The sequence below is a fragment of the Podarcis filfolensis genome (genome assembly GCF_964270895.1).
Source record: "Podarcis filfolensis genome assembly, chromosome: 5".
NCBI lineage: Eukaryota > Metazoa > Chordata > Lepidosauria > Squamata > Lacertidae > Podarcis > Podarcis filfolensis.
Genome location: NC_139608.1, coordinates 38297472 through 38309429, shown reverse-complemented (window position 1 = coordinate 38309429; position 11958 = coordinate 38297472). Strand labels below are relative to the sequence as shown.

At 40.1% G+C, this 11958-nt stretch overlaps 1 protein-coding gene across 11 annotated transcripts in view; it reads left to right on the top strand.

Annotated features, from left to right (window-relative positions):
* Positions 1 to 210: 210 nt before the first annotated feature.
* Positions 211 to 11958, top strand: part of MAP3K13 (mitogen-activated protein kinase kinase kinase 13) — a 43931-nt gene continuing 32183 nt past the window's right edge. For 4 of the 11 annotated variants that reach the window (XM_083616254.1, XM_083616256.1, XM_083616255.1 and 1 more), the window contains exons 1-2: positions 211 to 1185; positions 5171 to 5300. The gene's annotated coding sequence lies outside the window, so the exon portion shown is untranslated. Of the gene's footprint in view, positions 1186 to 3701; positions 3883 to 4043; positions 4066 to 5170; positions 5305 to 11958 lie in introns of those variants that run through there. The other 7 variants (XM_083616260.1, XM_083616251.1, XM_083616261.1 and 4 more) reach the window with 4 other exon arrangements.

Sequence of the window (11958 nt, the reverse complement as noted above, 5' to 3'; positions counted from 1 at the left end):
GAGCTAGATGAACGAATGGCCGCCTGTACAGTGCTAATTTTAGTACTCTCACAGAGCTGCAAAACCAGATAGGAGGGGATCGCATCTTCTGCTTCACCGGGGAAAGGGAAAGGAGGAGGATCGCTCGCTTTTAGAAACGGGGAAGTCTGGCTGTGCAAGCAAATTCCATTCATTTCTTTCTCCTTCTTCTCCTCCTCCTCCTCCTCATGCCCACCCAAGTCCACATACACAGGCGCAGGGAAAGCCGCTCCGCCCACCCCGTAAGCCCCGCTCTTCTTTCCCAAACAATGGATCAGCTGCTCCACAGGCAGCCGGATACCCTTGCGGGTGCATAGCAGAGCAAATAATCGTTGCTTAGCGATGTCGATGAGAGGTTTCCACACCTTTTTGTTTTTGGTCCCCTTTTATGTCCATCTCCAGCATAGTCAAGGAGAAAGAGAAAACTGGAGACAGATTTCTGGGGGGATTTTTGGCCCCCGGAGGCCAGTTCTGCCAACCCCTGGGTACGCCCCTGAGATGAATTCACAAAACGAAAACAGCTTTTTCACTTAGGTGTGAAAATATAAAAATATAAAAAAAAATCGATCACATAACACTATTTGAATAGCAGTGCCCATCATCCTAGGGGGGAGGGAGCGGTCCCCTCAAATATTTATTGGGAGGGCTATAGGAACCTTGGCTCCTATGGGTGTGAATTAGTGGATCACAGTGCAATCCTGTGTGCATCTATTCAGAATTAAGTCCACTTAGGTTCATTAAGGCTTACTCCTAGGTGTGTATATAGAATTCCAGCTTCCATCTCTGCTGCAACTGCCGTCGAACCCCGCGGCGCTATTTATCTATAACGAGAGCGCTGCATTGGTTACTGCGGAATAGCAAGCAGGAGGGTACTTGGAATAGCCGCAAGCCGTGGCCTTTCAGAGTTCACATTGGCATTAAAAGCGATTTAGGCTGAACACGCTTTAATCCGCATCCCGCATTAAACGCATTTATGTAAGCCTTCCAAGCACTGCGCAGCTTCCGGAGGTGTCGTGGAGCCGGAAGTCGAGGACCCAAAACACAAGGTTGGCGGCCGAGAGCGTTTGCTTTAGTGTCAGGTGATGCCGGAAGTGACGCGCTGTTGATGGCCCGGCAGGTGGGAGGAGGACCAATGGCCGCTAGTGGCTTCAGGACGGCGGTTGGGCGGTGAGTAACGGGGTGCTGTGAGGCGAGCGAGCTAGTTGGGGGGCGCGCGTCCTTGGCTCGGGCCGCGGTGTCGCGGTGTGGCGGCGGTTGGGCGCGCGGAGGCACCTCCGGGGTTTGGCCGGCGGGAGTTTCTCGCGGCATTTCCTTGTGAGAGGGCGCTGCTTTGGGCAGGGGGTCCTGCCGGTTCCTTTGCCCCGCCGGCTGAGGGGATTTCCCTCACCTCAGACACGGATTCCTGGCTACGTGGTGCGGGCAGGACCGCAGCCCAGTGCTGTTGGCTTTGGTACACGCAATCTGCACATCCGCGCCACCAGCCGTATCCTCCTCCTCGATATTTGGCAGATGGAAACAGGGACGCGCTTGTAACAACCCTGTTCTGATTCCCAAAAAATCGCTCCCTGAAACCCCTTCCCGCCAGTTCACATGGCTGGATGTTCTTCGCCACCAGCTGCAGACTCCATTCTGCTTTCCATCGAGTAGGAAAATACGGAGCTGCCTTACACTGGGTCAGACCGTTGGCCCATCTCGTTCAGTATTGTTTGCACTGATTGGCAGCAGCTCCTTAGTCTTTCAGACAGTGGGTTTTCTCATCCCTTGCTAGAGATGCTTGTGATTGAACCTGGGACCTTCTGTGTGCCAAACATATGTTTTACCACTTCCCCAAGTCAAGTGAATCACTGTTCTTTTGGTAAAGATGTGTTAGGAAACCACACATGTGGTTTGTGTGTGATCCTTGGTAGAATCATAGAATTGTAGAGTTGGAAGGGACCCAGTGGATACCGGCTATGGCCCACACCTTGCAACGCCTTGTTGTAGAGTTTACTGCTTGCTACGTGGGTGACGATGTGGGTTAAACCACAGAGCCTAGGCTTGCCAATCAGAAGGTTGGCGGTTCGAATCCCCGTGACAGGGTGAGCGCCCGTTGCTCGGTCCCTGCTCCTGCCAACCTAGCAGTTCGAAAGCACGTTAAAGTGCAAGTAAATAAATAGGTACCGCTCTGGTGGGAAGGTAAACGGCATTTCCGTGCGCTGCTCTGGTTCGCCAGAAGCGGCTTAGTCATGCTGGCCACATGACCAATAAAGCGAGATGAGCGCCGCAACCCCAGAGTTGGCCACGACTGGACCTAATGGTCAGGGGTCCCTTTTCCTTTACTGCTTGCAAGGGAACTGCCAGTTGTAGCTTTCCACCTGTTACTACAAAGCTGGGCCCTCTGCTGTGGTGGAGCCTCCTCTCCACCAGCAGTGCTCCTCTCTGCTGACAGAACGTGGTGGAGTGGCACCTATGCACCATCCTAACTCTCCTAGGGATCGGGGGGGGGGGATTGCCTTTTTAGGCTGTAATCCAGGCATAGGCAAATTCAGCCCTCTAGATGTTTTGGGACTACAACTCCCATCATCCCTGGCCACTGGTCCTGTTAGCTAGGGATAATGGGAATTGTAGTCCCAAAACATCTGAAGGGCCGAGTTTGCCTATGCCTGCTGTAATCCTAAATGCACTTCCCAGAGAGTAAGGTCCATTGAACTCAGAGGACATGCTTCTCAGTAAATATGCACAAACTTTGTAATGTGCCTGTTCATAAGCCCTATGGAATACAGTGGAAATAGCAGCATGAGTCTGTACTGTTAGCTTCTGTTAAATCAATAGTCCTAATTTTTGCAACATGTTCCTGTACAACTGTCTAATAGCTAAATTTGATCTTATGGTTTAAGTGTTTCAAGTTCTTCCTTCTAACCTGTTGTATGTAATTGACTGACATAATCTCTATGTGAGTGTTCAGCAAAGCAGTCCTATTGCTGTTAGTGATTGTGATTTCAAATCATCTCAACAGCTTTGACAGAAGGATTGTAGATAAGTGTACATATTTTATAATTTTTTACTGTACTCAGGGCCAAATCAAACACCATATTTTTATGCAGATTTTTTGGGATGTGTGAGATGTTGTCCTTGCTTAGTCAAATGATTTAACGTGGTTTCAGATTTAGACTAGCTCATGTTCTGAATATTCTTTCAGAACACTCTTGTGCTTGATTGTGCACATTGTTTTAAGTATGCTGCTACAATCTGTAATGTATTAACTACTTGTTATAATATCAAAAACGAGGATTTGTTTAGGGCTGTCATGTGATTAAATTACTCTTAGTTGATTAATGAGTGGAATAATGCATTTGTTAAATTTGCATATGCATTAAAACAACAGCTCTGAAAAAAGCAAGCTTTTAACTGACTAAGCTTTTAACTGATTAAATGTTGCAGCTGGTTTTTCAAATTGTAAAGCAGAGCACTGCCAGGTAGGAAATAAATTAAATAATCTATGGTTGTAACTTGGAAGTGAGTTGCAGAGCTAATTTTTGCATCATCAGGAGAGCTTCTCTGTGACCTCCCTATTCATGTTTGATGCACAGGGGTTGCAGTAAAAGGGTCTGAAGGATTTACATTCTAGAAAGAGTTCCTAGCAAGATATATTACAACAAATAAGTTCGTTTAAATTTAAATTTGTTTCCTGCCATATCTTTTAGGCTTAGGTATTTGCTCATGGTGTCCTGATCACATGTTACATGCAAACATACATGAAAACACCTGCCATCAATGAAAGCATGCTTATCAATATATTTCCCCCAGATTTGTGGCCCACCACAGGGTTGTTGTCTTACACAGCAATTACCTAAGTGGGGAAATAGCAAGCGAACCCAGAATCAGGTACTGAATAGTGTTTATTATAAAACGTAGAGCATTTAGAAGATACAAATTTGTCTAAAGGTTTTACAGTCTGTGCCCTTTTAGTACCACCAGCTTAAATGAACTTGTCCTATGGAGAGATAGGCAGATAGAAGACTTTCTCAATGCTTGACTGCATTGTTACAGAATTCCCTCCCATGGGATGTGTGTTTCTCTCATTGACTGGTTTTGTTTTCTTCTGCTTTTAAGTGATAATGATATTAGTCTATCTAGGTTCTTAATGTTATAATGTTTAAGTATTGCTGCTATTTTACTGCTGATTTTGAAATCAGTTGTTTTTATAGAGTTATTATTGTAAATCTTAGATTTGATTTTTAACCTGTTTTACAATTATCTTATTTTATGACCTTTGTATGTTTTGACTCTGAGAGAATAAATATCTAAATAAACAAAATGTTAAAAATAGTATGCATTAGTGAAAATGCCAGATTTGATGTCCATAGTCAACTTTTAAAAGTTGACAATAATATTTTAATGTTACTGTGATGTTATTTTTGTTTCAAAAAACCCCCAAAGAGTTCTGCAGTCTTACACTAATTTATCAGGAAGTAAACCCTATTAATATAGCAGTGCCCCATAGTGGTACAACCTTCTGGAATAGTTATGTTTATTTTATTATTATTTATTTTATTATTGTTATTTTATATACTATTTTTAAAAATATTTTTCTTCTAAAGTGGATTTAAAATAAAAACAAAAGCAATTTGTCAAAAACAATATTTAATCATATTATTGTTTATAATCAAATTGGTTTCAACAAAGTTTGGACAAATGCACTTACTCTATAAACCTTTCAGAAGCTGTAACTGAGAAGGTGAGAATAAACTCTCTTTGGAACAGTTAAAACCCACTTCTCAATAAATTATTTTCTGCCTTTACTTCAGGCTGCCAGAAAGAAAAATGTTAAATTTCACCATGATTTTATTTAATATTTTTATGCAGTGTTGAGCAAATAAACAGGTTCATGTAATAGTGCAGAGTTAAGTCCCCCCATGCTGTGCACAAAAAAGCAGGATTTACTCAATTTTGCATTTGTTTCTTGTAGTATTTTTAAGTTGTCCTAGTCTTGTGCCTAAACTCTGCACCTTAAATGAAATTTTCCCTCTTGGATTATATATCCAACAAGAACATTCCCTAGAATTTGGCAGGAAACAAACATAGTTTATTTACATAGTGTGATCTCTTTTGTAAATGTCATAAATCACAAAATGTGCATATGTTTGACTAACTGTTTGAATTTCCCCCCCAGTGCACTAAAATCCAGATTTTTGGGGATAGCGTCAAACAGACCCAATCAGCAGGAATGCATGGATAATTAAAGCTTCCAAAAATGAGTCGTGAATTGTTACCCTTCTTCTGGAATCCACAATTTGAGGACAGTAAGTAGTTATTTTTGCTTTGTCTGGTGTTTTGGAGATGCAATCCTGTCAAGTGAACAAACAAACTATCAAAAAATAGAGAGGGAGAGAAATCACACTGACATTTAGTTGGTGTCACCCAAAAGGACTTGATGATAAAGGCTTCTGTATGTTAGGAACATAAGCTCTTCTCTGTTGATACCTTTTAAATATTTATTTGTAGGTTTTAACAGCCATTGTGTTTTGTGGAAGAAATTGCAGGTAGCAATCCTGGGCCATTAGAAAGCATCCTGGAACAACATTATTAGGATTAACTAAAATTTCTCAAAACATTGAGCACGATTTCAGGCTCCTTAGAAGTGTTCCTAAGATTAGATGTTCAGTTAAAAAAAAGAAAAAATTATGTTTCAGAACATGGCTGGAAAAGCTCCATGATCTGCAGGAATTAACTGTAGATATGATGAGTCTTCATATATTTTTCATAAATCTGCTTCCAAATTGGGCTTCCAAATCATTTTGGAAAGGTCAGGGTAGGCAGAGGTCAAAGAAGGAAAGGAATGAAGGGAGAGATCGGTGAGGAAACTGGTGTTGGATTGCTTGTACAGCTGAAAGGACTCTTTAACTTTCACATATTTGACTAATCCCATTTAAGTTTCAAAGTTTTTAGGCAGCACTCTTACATTCCAAAACTTGTCTTAAGTACGATGACAAGACATTCGTTTTTAACATTTTTCTAAGAATCATAGGGAACCATATTTTGCATTAAATTTCAGGTCCTGAAATAAAACCACTGATACATAGTATTGATTTTACAGTCCTTTCTGTTATTCCCCAATGAAAGTTAAATATATATTTTCTGGTCTCTCTTTGATACCTTTGTGTTCTAAATAGGCCTCTCTTTACATTGCATCTCAAGCAATATTTTGTTTCCCACCCCCAATTTTTATCATGTTTTTACAAGAAAATCTCTCTTGTATTATAAAAATGTAGTGAAAATTCCAATAAGAAATAAACTGTCAATTTCTCCAATGAATCCCCTGGCACTGCTTGTCCGTTCCTTCAATGTACTTTATCCATTTCTGTTCAGAACCTTCATCATCCAATCCATCATTGTTGATGCTGATCCAGATTTCTAGTGCCAGGGAAGAACAGGCTGTACAGCTGCTACAAGATTTGGTTGTAACTCAGTTGTCTGTTAATAGACTCCTTCCAAATGATTCACTATTCAAGTTATCATATCAAGACTCAGTCTAATGCTCACCATTAGAATTATAGTCTATCACCTATATCCAATAGCACTGAATATATTGAAATCTCCACTAAAGATGGAAAAAATGTATGTGTGATCTGTTTGACATTTTCAATATTTGAATATCTGAAAGACTGTCATATTACCTACAGATCCTGTTGGGTGTTAAGATCAGCCCTGTGTGGTGAAGGGTGGGTAAAATTTAAGTTGATAACAATAATTAATAATGAATACATTTGAGAAAATATTTTATTTAACACGCTAGCATTAGATTCAATAGTTTATGTTCCCTCAGTACAGAAAGAAAATTGCTTTATTGAAGTTTAATTTTTACCCCGTTGATAGTTCATTGTTATTTATATGTATTTCTTTTTATCTCTAGCTTTTAATCTGATACATTTGGGACAGCATTTTATTGTTCTTCCTTGTGCTCTCTTAACATTTTGTAAGGCTTTCCCCCCCTGTATGTGGTATATTTAATAATAAAAACTCTTATAGGGAAAAGGGGAATCTTCATCTTCACTTAGTGGTTGGTTCTAATTACAATAGCTTGGGTTTCTATAGCCAAAATGTATAATGAGGAATGTGAGGGACAGTTGTTTGGATTAATAAAAAATATTCTGCTAAATGTGGATTGACAAGTACTCTTGCTGTTGGAAAACTGTAAGTAAAGATGCTTTCAAAATATAATGGGCATCTAGAACATAATATGAAGTGCATCTCAGGTTAAAGTTTAAACCAGTACTATTACTATATGCACTAACTTGCTTCTAGTAAAACTATAGCTTGACAGCTTTTCACCTGCAATCCTTCCTGATAAAGATGTTTAGGGTTAAGGTGTACATTTTAATGGATACTATTGCCACATCTTTATTGAAATGGCTCAGAATTTGACATATTTTAATGCTGAGCCTTTAGCTGAGTTGACTAAAAGAAGGCTTAAGATTTCAACCATTTTTCTGTTGGTTCCTGTCTTGTTATTCTGATTAATTTACCAAGATTAAGCCAGAGTACTCCAGTTTGGATTTACTGGGGAACTCTGACTTAATGTAAGCTAGAATCTCTGTGCTGAAGTTGGTGTGCAAGGGGAGGACAGGCAAAGGAGGTGTATGTGGTCATGAGGTTTGGCCATGCATCATAAATCATAAGTAGTATATGAAACTATGGACAATTCTCCAGATATGGCCAGTATTCATCAAATGTGTCTAGTCCCTCTTATACATGTGAATCAGAGCTGTAAAGCAACTGTAAATGGTGATTTAAAATGTAAGCTTTAGTTTATAGCTGCTGTTTGTACTATACATGTTTGTGTTACTGAACAGAACAAAGAACTGTGTTCTGCAAAAATTATGGCAAAGCATGCCTTTGAAAGGGATGTTAAAGTAGTTTATTCTGCAAGGAGGATTTCTCAGCACCCAGGATTGTTAATATAGAACTGGCTTTTCACAATTTCCTTTGCCCCAGTTAAGTCAAGAAGCATTATAGCTGTCAAGAGTATCACTATATGTGGGGTTTTTTCAAGCTTCTTCCCCAGCAGTAAACTGGGCTGAAACTTCAGTGACAGGAAATTTTTAGAAAGCTAATATACTATTGCACAATATGCACAATAACTTTTTGTGGATAAGTTTCTAACCTCTCCAATGGTCTTCCACCTTTTTCTTGTAGGCCATTTCTAGCGTGATTCCAGTGTATGTTGCTTCAGGTTCCAATTTAGAAAGAAGATGGAATTAATGCTGAAATTCTTCCATAGTCTAGTTTTCTAGTAGGATTGCCAGGTTCCATATGGCATAGAGCTTCTGTGCCTTGAATAGCTGCAATAGAAGCAAGAATTACATATTACCTTTAGGCAACTGTAGCTCTAGCTGCCACAGTGTGCTCTAGTTCATAGTTATATAAAGAGGTTATATAAACAGGGATTTATATATAAATAAGGAAAGTTGCAAAATGAAGCACAGATCAAAACGCAGAGTTACTTAGGCTGTGACAGTCACAATTAAGGTTACTAGATTTTGAAAACGAAAGGCCAACTATGCCTCAAATAATTGGCTAGAAGAGAGAATCTTGGCAAATTCACTTCTCAAACTGTAGATCTGTGGTGGTGGGGGAAACTACACATAGTAACATTTTCAACTGCTGGACACAGGGTCCCAGTTTGTATTGGCAACATTAATATTATTGGCTGTGTTTGAACTGCTAAACCTTAGTATTACGTGACATGTCATCTTCACCTTTTCCTCTACTACTCTGGGGTGACTTTTGCTTCTGTTTTTAACCACAGCTTAGTGCCCTGTCCAAACCCAAGCAAACTATGACTTACCATAAAACAAGCAAGCATTCACAGACAGAAACGTGCAGCTTGTCCACACCTCTGTCACTCAGGAGCTAAGTCATGGTTTGGCTTTGTTTTATGTCCAAACCTGGGATTGTAATTTGCCCCACCCAAACAGACAAGGAGTGGTACATCAAGAACATGCCTTGGTTACAGCACTTGGTTTGTTGGGAGCAAGGCAAATCACAAGCCCAAGTTCGAATGTAACTCACAAGCCCAGGATCGAATGTAACTCACCAAACCATGGCTTAGCTCTCAAAAGTGAGGGAGGAGTGACCTACTTTCAGTTTTCTCCCTGTGAACCAGCATGCTTGCTTGGTTTGGGTTGATGGCCAAAGCTTCCCTACCCTTGAGTTAGGTGCTGTGATGAGACTGCCCGCTACTTTTAAAATTTGCTTCCCTCTCTCATATTAACTTGTGTCCTATGACACTTGATACTATTCAGTGGGAATTCTGAGTAAACATGCCTGTAATTGGGCTATTAACCTACATGGGGAACATTTCCAGTCGGACAGACAAATTTAAATATACTTAGAAATGCTTATCAACAGATTTTCAGATTAAGAGTTTACTTGCTGGTGAAGACCAAAGTCCAGCATTATGTTTCCACCAGTGGCTGGCCAGATGCCTTTGGAAGTGCACACACAGGTCATGATGATAATGGCTTTTGTCTGGTGTGTGTCACCAGCGTACTGCAAAGTATATTGCCACTTGAACGTGAAAGCTACCATGAGCAATAGTTCTCTCTTCACTTATGTTTGTCTAGACCGTTTTAAGAAACCCGTAAAATGATTTGTAAGGAGAAAAGAGTTGTGAGGCAGGTGTGTGTGTGCATTCTGTACACTGGATTCAAGCAAAATCCAGAGTGTAATCTTCGTTTCCTTAAGGAATGTGTCATTGGTTGCTAACTAAACTCTATACTAGGCCTGGGTGGTGTATCAATACATTGCCTAGGACCAGTTTGGGAACCAGAGTGTGATGGCGTCTTCACCCGGTGGTATATAATGGGTGGGACTTGCTTGCACCTGACTCCCTCCATGCGCCTGTCCAAACCCAAGCAAACTATGGCTATGAATTGTGTGGGTAGCATGGTGGAGCCTAACTACTGCAGTACAAGCCCTGAGCAGAGAAAAGAGCGGAAAGCTTTCACATAAGGAAGTAAAATTCCCGGGCTTACCTTGTGTTCTTTGATCTATCTCTTAAGTGTGTTGAATTCAACCTTTTGAGTACGTAGAGATAAGCCCTTATCAACCAGCAGTTAAAATAACAAACCCTCCCACCTTGCTGAGTTGGACAGAAACTCCCCAAGGCTTCTGGGCTAGAGTAAATGTGTACAAATGTTATACCAGTCAGCCTTGATGGGGACAAAGTTTACATACTGAAGAGATCCACTACAACAAAAGTTTTGCATTGTTTTATGTAGTCCAATGCAGTTTAAAGTGAGTATTTTAAATTAAAATACTTAGTTTTTAACTCAATAGATTTATCTAGAGTGAGACCCATTTCCTGCTAGCAAATGATGCACATTAAAGTAATCTGTAAATACACATAATGACTTCTGTAGAGGGCAGAAGAGGTGAGTGAGTGGGTTTTCCTATTGTCTGCTGTGAATGAGAAAAGTGTCTCTGAATTCAATCTGCCATAACTAGCAATGGGACCATAGTAGAAAGAATAAATATTGGCAGTACAAGCTTTAAATTTTTATTCTCTTGAAAAATTAGCAAATGTTTTATAAAGCTGTTGAATTTTTTCTTCCCAGTGGTTGGACATCTGTTTTATAGAACTTTTCAGCCATATTATTTATGAACATTTATATTTATAATCGGTGCTCTTTTTTCTGGGGGAGACGCTGGAGTACACATAGCCCTAAACATTTTGTGAATCTAAGTTTGGCCTTTTTGAGGGGCAGTATTTCAATATGAGTAGGAAAATGAGAGTATCCCTAAACATTTTTTTAAAGAAAAAAAGCACTGTTTATAATGAACCATTTTTAAATCCCCCGCACTGTGAATATAATTTTCTTTGTTCAAGATACTTGTATATTATATTCTTATCTCAGTTATATTTTAGTTCCTTAGTTCAAATAATAAAATCCTTTATTCCTAATTTAATATATCCTAACTCTTGCACTTGTTAAGCACACACCTCTCCAACTGGAATAAAAGCAAACTGATTCACCTGTCACCTAATTGTTTCTCCCTCTATATGTCATTGACTTTCAATTGTCTATACATTTGTTAAACATTTGGATGGGTGGATCTGTTTTTGTTTGAGTGCAATTTTCTATCTTTTAAGGGAAATATTGTATTTGTTGGAAAATACACTATTTTGAGAAGTTCTTATAACATTTTTTTTTTAATTTTGTAGTCAGAACTTGGGATTTTACAGACCCAAATATTAAGGATTGCCTAACCACTAGAAAGAAGGTTGCCCTAGGTCTGGAATGTACCTTATCATTCCTGTGTTGCAGCATTCCTCTGATGTCAAATACAGTGGTACCTTGGGTTACAAACACCTTGGGTTACAAACGCTTTGGGTTACAAACTCCGCTAACCTGGAAGTAGTACCTTGGGTTACAAACTTTGCCTCAGGATGAGAACGGAAATCGCGTGGCGGTGGCAGCGAGAGGCCCCATTAGTGAAAGCACACCTCAGGTTAAGAACGGCTTCAGGTTAAGAATGGACCTCCGGAACAAATTAAGTTCGTAACCCAAGGTACCACTGTAGAGTCCTACATGTTTTGATTTTGTCAGGACAGTTGATAGAGCCTAAAGCAGGAGTCATGTTTTGAAGAATGCCCTAGATTGGTAAAATACAAGAAGAAGTTTGTGTGTACTGATGGACCTCTCTATAAATTGACCTGGGTGTCTCCAGAGGTGATGGCAGAGCTGAAACCTGACACTGCATTTTCAAGAATCTGATTATGATTTGGTTCACATGTAATGTAGACCTAAACCATGGGTTAGCACAAGCACACAGGCTCCCCAAAGGCAGATTCTGGTTGCTTTGCTTCTCCTTTGGCCCTGCTGTTGCAGTACTGTGAGCTAAACAATGATTTCATGTAGCATATTGCCAGAACCCAGGCTTATACTTTTTGTGCTC